The sequence below is a fragment of the Vombatus ursinus genome, unplaced genomic scaffold, assembly GCF_900497805.2.
Source record: "Vombatus ursinus unplaced genomic scaffold, bare-nosed wombat genome assembly UNPS02014791.1, whole genome shotgun sequence".
Taxonomy (NCBI): Eukaryota; Metazoa; Chordata; class Mammalia; order Diprotodontia; family Vombatidae; genus Vombatus; species Vombatus ursinus.
The window spans coordinates 1,431,822-1,440,471 of NW_020954569.1; the positions used below are offsets into that span (position 1 = coordinate 1,431,822).

The following is an 8,650-nucleotide window of genomic DNA, read 5'->3' on the forward strand; positions in this document are numbered from 1 at the left end:
GATAGGCTGGTAATACCTTGGTCTGGTAGCAGGTTCTGTGGTTCTACTTACAAAGTGGTGCTAAATAAGGATAAACAGTAGTAGGAGAGGCAACCTGGCCTAGTGCATGTGGGATCAGCCTCAGAGGCAGGAAGAACTAACTTCAAGCCCTGCCTCTGACAGGCTTGAGAAATAATGCGTGTGACCCTAGGCTAGTCACTTAACCTTTCAAGGTCCCAGGCAACTTTCTAAAATTTGTAGAGCAGGTTGGCATTAGTAGAGGAACTTTTCACACTGCAAGTTATCTGTAACAAATTAAATTACAGGTCTAATACAAAAGCACTAAATACAGCTAGGATTCAAGGCAAGCATGAATACCATGAAATTCAATTCAGTATAAATTATAAATTGACAATAGGTCCCATTTAATGTCAGCCAAAATTCAATTAATGTGATATCTGTGAGCTGCTCAAAGGTTTTAACTAAAAGGCCACTATGCCATCAGTCTGCTCTTGCCTATCATCAACACGAGAACACGATGTGAGGTTGCCTATAGTGTTACCAAGAAATGCACCCTGAACAAAATAGAGGAAAGGAAGAATATTGCAAATAGAAACATGGCTAATGCAAAAAAAGAAGAAGGAGAAGAAGAAGAGGCTTGTTATTACATCAGAACAAAACTCATGTAACTAAGCAGAATGAACATGATCACAGTGATATAGTCTAAAATAGGACAAGATATCAGAATGCTGGAATCTCTAACATGGGATATTATAAAACTCACAGGCAAAATAAAAGAAAAAGGCAAAATTGCATGTGGTTTGCAAACAACCACAAGAAATAGAAGCATTACAACTATAGAAACAGTACCTTAGCTGTATTGACTAAAGACAGCAAACAAAAATGCTTTCCTCTTAGCACAGCAGCAATTCAGACAAAAACTTCAAACTGAGAAGAGGCAGTGAAAGAAAATGAAAATGAAGTTGTGAGCAGAAAAACTTTTGCATCATGTTAAAAGTAGAGGTGAGCACTACAGATGAGGCCAGAGCAGCCTGACGTCCTGATGTTTTAAAAAAAAGTAGAGACACCAAACAAGTTTTTAAGTGAATGAAATAAGCTTATTCTAGAAAAGGATGCCACAAAGAAAGGACATTTCTAAGAGAGAAAAAAAAAAAACCACTCAACTTAAATTTAAAATGTCTAAGCATCACCAAACACTTTTATTGGAAGGTAATGCAAAAGGGGATTTTAAATTAAAACCAAAGCTTGTTTATCAGTCTCAAAAGCCTGGCTACACCCAGCAATCTCTTCCAGCTCTTGGGAGGTCACGTACGAAAGCATGGGTGACTAAGGCTGTTTTGGAAGACAGGTTTTTAAGCTGTTAAAAAATAATGCAAGGACAAAAATATCTCATTTAAAGCACTACTTATTTTAGATTATACTCCAGGTTAATCAAATACGCTTAGTTCATGGAATGAGAATGTGAGCATGCAAATTCAAAGAGATGTGAATGAAGCTCTCTGCACTTACTCGCAAATATATTAAGATTTAAAGAGAGATAAAAACAGTTTCTACATACGCTGCTCAAATATTCTAAATCATAATAATGACATTTTCATCGAACTGTCAATGTAGGTTTATCTTTGGGTACAATATTCAGTAATTTTTTTTAATTTTGTCTTCTATAACTACTAGTAATAAACTTTAATGAAAAATATATTTTTATTATCTTTTGAGGTTATATTACATTAATAAACAAATTATTTTTAAATTTTTTCATTGTATATCAGCATTGGGATGGAACCAATTACCATATTTACATACAATTACAACTCCAAATAGTGTGAAATTGAATACCAAACTGAATCAGGACCTAGTTGCATGTGTTAAGACATCTTATTTTACAAAAATAGATCCTGCAGCCACAGCAAAGCTATTTTTTCAACTTTTTTTTTTCCAAAGGACTATAAGGACATATCATAATATAAGAAGAAAAGGTAATATCATGTTACAGAAATATACTGGATTGACATTTTCTTTTGGCAACTAATTCTACCAGGGAACACATCAAACCTCAGACTGCAAAACGAGTGTCTTGTTCTAACTCTGTTAAGGACAAATAACAAGAGAAAGAGTGAGATATATTGGGAGGGGCGGCGGAGGGAGAAGTGGAAGGGGGAGAAAATTTAAAACTCAAAATCTTATGGAAGTGAATGCTGAAAACTAAAAATAAATTAATTAATTATCAAAAAAAAGTGAGATTTCAAAATGTGAATACTTATATAGGTAAAATCCTTGAATATTCACAGGCCAGAAATATTCCTCAAATAGACACTTGGCCTCTTTTTTTTTCTGGGGGGGGGGACAGAGAAACAAAGAGAGTAAAGCAGCAATGGTAGAGAGGAAAATGCACTGGGCTGGGAGCCAGGAGAAATCCATTACTTAAAATTCTGTGATATTGTCCCAGCTCTACCATTTAACTTGCTTTTTATGAGTTTGGACAATTCCCTTAACCCTCCAAGCTTCAATTTGCTCAAGTATAAAATGAGAGCACTTGAACTAGATGATCTCTAAGGTCCCTTTCAGCTCCAAAATCATAATCTAATAACTTTCACAAGTAATTTTGTGAAACAAAAATTGCTGAAATTTATTATTAGAAGTCATTTACAAAGATATATATATGTATGTATATATGAATAAACTCGTCTACTAAATTACAGCAGCCCAGAGAAGTAAATAGAAATGTGTTATTATTCCCATTTTACAGATGAGGAAAATGGGGAGGAAAAATCACAATATTTTAATGTGCCATTACACCAAAAACAACAAAATACAAAAGAAATTGTTAAACTATCCCATTTTTTCTGATGGATTAATATGTACCAAATCTTAAGCAATGTCAATATTCTAGAAAGCACAGACACAGATCATACTTAGCAGCTTTTCTTCATCATCACTAGAGAAAGAAAAATTATAGAATTTTTTTAAAAAAAAAAACTTATGTCTGGATTAGTTTGTTGGGTTCTTTTAAAGGTTAACAGGTCAGTTTCCATCTGTTCAACCATGTACTCTATTCAAAACCCTATACAGTGGAGTGAGGAAATAGCCACTGAATTTAATTTAGCTCAAGCAAAAACCTTGAGCACCTGCCCATGTGCAAAGCTCTGACCCTGAATTCTAGAAGGCTATATCAACACAGCAGAAGCTCTGGCAGGTTCAACATCAAGCTGGAAATGCTTCAAGTATGAGCCTGGTGATTGACTGTGTTTTCCAAGGAACAACCCAGCTAAATTCATGGAAGCTTATCACCAGGTTGACCAAAGGGTAATTTTAGGAGGTGGGGAGGAGGTTATAACATTGCTTGATAAACAGAAGGAGAGAGAGAAAAAGACAGTGTGCCTTGTACTGTGCTAAGCTTTAAGAATACAAACAATAAGCAATATGAAAGGCACGTTTCTATATTCTACTCTCAAGAAGCTTACATTCTAATGGGAGAAAACAACACATGAAAAGCAACTGAAAAGAGGGCTGAGGGAGAAAAAGAAGGGATCTACCATGAAAAAACTGAGCTTGGCCATTCTGAGCATTTCCTCAAAGGGGAGTTCTAGGCAAGAATCTTCAAATCAGGTTTTAAGACTGAAACAGCCTCATTATAAATAAGAATAGGCTTCTAAGACTAGAAACATTTGTACTGACATTAATTCTAGTAACTCAAGGTTCCAAATTATAAAGAATACCTATGGGGCAGTGGCACTGAAGATGGTGCAGGAAGGCTCTCCCAAATGAATCATTGGCAAGAAAGATGTTTAAAGGAATTTTAGCATTTGAACTTCTTGGAATCACTGGAGCATATTTGCTACTTAATAAAATGAACACAAATCAAGATTTCAGGCATACAATAAGTAAGAGATTTCCTTTAATCTTGGAAGTTTATTACAAATCCAATGAATGGACTAGACTCTATGGAATAAGGGAACATGATCAAGAAGAATGGTTAAACCACAAAAATTAGAATCTCTTCAGTTTGAAGTTTTCTTCTCTCTGAGTCATGAAACCAATCACCTCATTCAGCCTCCCTATGAATTGATTTTATACTTTTGAAGAAAAAGCCAGCTTGGTTGCATAATTGCATCAAATAAAGTCTTTGACTAAAAAAACATACATACATACATATATGTGTGTGTATATATATATATATATATATATTTTTTTTTTTTTTTTAATTCAAGAAGGACAGATTCTAGTAAGGCAATTGAGATCCTTTACTATTCTGAAACCTGTCAGATGTGACAGAAAGAAAGGGGAAATTTTCAGTGGAAGCTATCCTGTCCTAATACATGCTTACTAGCATAAGGATAACATTGAGTAACTTAAAAATATCAGAAATTGTGACTACATTTAGTTTGTATACACATCAGTGTTATAGCATGCCATATGGTAAATTATGTGGTCAATAAAATAAAATCAGGGAAAAAATGCCTATGAACCTTGATTCTATGATAATTTCTAAAAATTCTTCCTTGTTCTTCCCTTTAAGGCTTAACCTGATTTCAAGATTTTTTTTCTCACTAAAAAATGTTCTTTACTTCTTGATTATGCTTTTTCCAACCAGTGGAGAATCTTTTCCTTTCAAGTTCAAATATTTTTACTGGACGTATGATTTCACTGGGATGGGGGACTCAAAGTGAGGAAACTCCCTTTACCAATACAGAGCTGTACCTATTTTGCAAACTACTGTCTTCATTGCCATGGGCACTGAAAGAGTAAGTGACAGCCATAATTATCAGAGGAAGGGCTTGAAAACTAGGTCTTCTTGAATTTATGGCCAGGTCCCTATCCATTATGCCATGCTTCCTTTCAAAGACACAAGTTCAAATCTAAAAGTGTAAATTTTCACCATCCAGATGCACAAATGCACTGTTACTGTTACTCTCCCAGAGAATACCCAAACATTCCACCCAGGATAAAATTATAATTGTAGAATTTATCTGGTTGAACTAAGCAAACCAAAAGCTTGTGACCTCCATTAATGTTAAACAACTAAATCTATAATTATAAAAACACACACCTATACCTACCCACCCATGAACTTGCACATACATGCATGTATGCAGACAAGCATACATAACAAACACACATACACACACACACACACACACACACACACGATGTTTAGCCTAGAGAAAAGATTATTTGGATGGGGGGAGGGGGGAGAAAATGATGCCGTCCCTCAAGTATCAGAGGAACTAACAGAAGAGGATTAGATTTGTCGCATTTGGCACCCAAAAAGGAGATGTGCCAGTCATGTAGCAAGAAAAAAGGATAACTGCCCACATGATCCATTGGTAACTATGCAAACGTCGAGTGATCTGAAAGGCGGCCCCCTAACTGTACATGGACCCTCTGTAGAGGACTTTCAGGAGGCCGTGGAAGAGTCATAAAGGGTGAAAAAAGCTTGGCTGGAGGCCATACTGACATAGTATCAAAGTATTTTCTAATTCACATTCATCAAAAACATTCATCAAAACAAGCAGGCTAAGAAAGAAAGGGGAAAGAGGACCAAAATACTTTCAGTATTTTAAACTTAAAGAGATTATTTTATTTTCAAAATATATTACTGAGGTTATCCACCTAACAAGAAAGGACACACATATATAAATGATGAGTCTTATTCCATATCAAATTGCTGGGAGAAAACTGAAAATGTGCTTATTTTGCAGCTTGTACCTAGGTATTTGGGGTTCCATTTTGCTCCTACAGGGGAAAACCAATTTATAGAGAAAAAAAAAACTTAAATTTACATAAATAAAAGTATTTCCAAGGCCTAAAACTACTCTGAAAGCTGCCAACATTTATTTTGAACATATATATTTGTCTTAATCTAGTTTAAAAGACAAATAAAAGTAAATATTTCCATTGATCCTTCTCTCCTCCCCCCTCCACTGCCGAAAATGTTTACTTGGCTCTGTATACAATGTGTTAAATCACAAAGGTGCAGTAATAAATATCAAAAGGGCACATATATAAGGAAGGAGGAAATAAAACTGCTCTCTAAACCCAACATACCACAATGTGGGTTAACCAACAGGTGATAAAGCACCAAATTAGTCATTCCTGATTACTTCCTGAATCTACCCTACAAAGCATGGATGAGAGAAAGTGAGGCATGCTGGTATTATTAAATTCAAGCATGCACTTGAAATTAAATTTTTTATATGTTTGAGAGATTTTAAAAACAAGTAACAATTCTTTATGTAGCACTTTGAGGTTTACAAGGTTTTTAAACTCAAAGCAACCTTGTGATAGAGAAACTACAAGCATTATTATAACCATCTGATAGATGGGGGAAATGAAGTTAGGTAAGATTACACAGACAGCAAGCATTGAAAGCAAGACTCACACCCAGATCTTTTACTCTAAGACCAGTGTTCTTTTGCATATACTGGGCCTCAAGTAGTTTATAAAGTGAGAATGCAAATGGACTCATGCTCAGAATAACTAAATAAATTCTTCCTCTCAATTCACAAAGCATTTATTAGGAGCATACACTGTGCCAGGCACTATGCTTGGTGCTGAGTGTATGAAGACAAAACCCAAATCATTTCTTGCCCTCAAAGAGCTTAAATTCTACTGAGAAGAGCTTACATCAGTGTAGTAAAACCTGTGAACATCTGACTGCAAATGTACTTTAATTTCTTAGTCTAGTGAAATAGAAGTCACAAAGAGCTAGCAAACACCAATAACTACAAGTCATAATACAAAAAATCCTCAGGCCATTTCTAAACCCACTGCAAAAGAAATGTGAAAAGGGAGGTAGTAGGGTAATGAAGAAATTGAGAAGGTTCATTTTAGTAGAAGCAGTCTACACCAATAAGGAGAACTTTACAAAATGATGACAATAACAATAATAAATTATACAGACTATTTGGACTTTTTTTTTTCACATACTCTATCTTGTATCCTTGTTATTTATATACATCATACCTTTTCCCCCATTAAATTACAAGCTCCATGAAGTCAGAGTCTACATCTTATGATAACATTAGCACCCAGCAATGTCTAATGGATGTTTGTTAAATTGCCTATCTCCTTTGAGCCTCAGAGCAGCCCATTCGGTAAGCAGGGCAGGTATTATTATCCTTATCTTGCAGGTAAAAAAACTAAGACTCAAAAGAGGTTAAGTGATTTACCCAAAGCATAATCTAGTTATTAGGTAGAGCCAGAAAATGCAAAAGTGGTTACCTACAAAACAGCAACCAAAACCAATACATGTAAGGAAATCTATGAGCTTAGGAACAAGAAACTTAACCTTTTCCTCAAGAGTCTTTACTTCATTGTACAGTATTTGGTCAGCTGCAATGCTATAATCTCTTCCTCAGACACTGCACAATTATCAATTGCTCTGCTAAATCTGCTAAAATTCTATCATCTTTCTATACCCAGTTGAGAGAAAAGATTTCAATCTTTCAATTTACTTCTTTTAAAAACTGAAATTGGATATGATCCTAAATTTCCAAAACCAGAGATCATCAGGAACAATTCATGTGTTTTATTTACTGTTCCACTCATCCTTCCTCCAAATATGATGTCACATATCAATTAAAAACAAACACCAAGGAAAAAAACTCAAGCAAAAAGGATATTCTTAGTATATGTGCTTCTACTTAAAGTAGAAACTAAGTAGTTAACTACTGTATATCAGGTCTATGATTAACTTTGGTAAACACATTTTAAAAAGTGAAATAAAATCACCAGAGAGCTCAAGTAAGTTCACAAACCAAAGAATTAGTATTTCTCTAAACAATAATAGAAGGTCCACACATAGTAGGCAATTGATAAATGTTTGCTGACTTGAGAATGAAGATCCCAGGACATGAAATACTCACACCATAGCCTCTAGAGCTTTATTCTTATGTTGCAGGAATTTGAGATTTTCTACACAGATAAAATGTGGTGAGCAAATCCTTTCTTAAAAGCTCCAAATGGATAAATCAAAAAAGTCCCACAAACTCCTAGTTCACCCACAATAGTAGGTGTTTAACTAGTATTTGCTGAATGAATGAATGGACATACTTCCAAATCAGAGAGTTCAAAAGTATCCAGGATTGTGAAGATAAAAGGGCTTGGAACATAAAAATAACCACATAGGTCTACAGAAAAGAATGAATGGAGGAGTGAAAGTGGGTAAAAGAGCAAACAGCAAGAGAGATGAATGAGAGGGCACACAGGGAGTGTTCTGTACAGCCCAAGCATATCAAGGCAAAGACAGAGCTATTGAGGTGCTCTCTCCCAGCTGGAAACATTTAAGGTTGGCTCCATGGGTCCAGATGAACAAAAAACTACTACAGCAGAAGACTTAGACTAAGAAAAAAAAATGTAAATACACACAGAAGTGGCAGTGGGGAGGCTACAACAAAGCTCAAATGGCAGGATCTCTCCAACCTAAGAAGGCATTTCCACTGTCACCTCCCACTTCAGAGTCACTGGAAAGATTTGTCTCTCAGTGCCATAAGAGAAAAAAATTTCTGAACCCCATACTTAGATAGCCGGTAGCCTGGCCACTACATACTAAACCAATCAATTCTCTATTACACTCCTACTATGTGCCCAGCACTGTGCTTTTTAAGAAAGAAAGAAAGAAAGAAAGAAAGAAAGAAAGAAAGAAAGAAAG

The 8,650-nt window shown here is 35.3% G+C and overlaps 1 protein-coding gene across 1 annotated transcript in view; it reads right to left on the bottom strand.

The window, feature by feature from the left end:
• The window catches only part of PHLPP1 (PH domain and leucine rich repeat protein phosphatase 1), a 278,132-nt gene that overhangs the window by 222,934 nt on the left and 46,548 nt on the right, over positions 1-8,650 (bottom strand). The gene's annotated exons all lie outside the window — the stretch shown is intronic.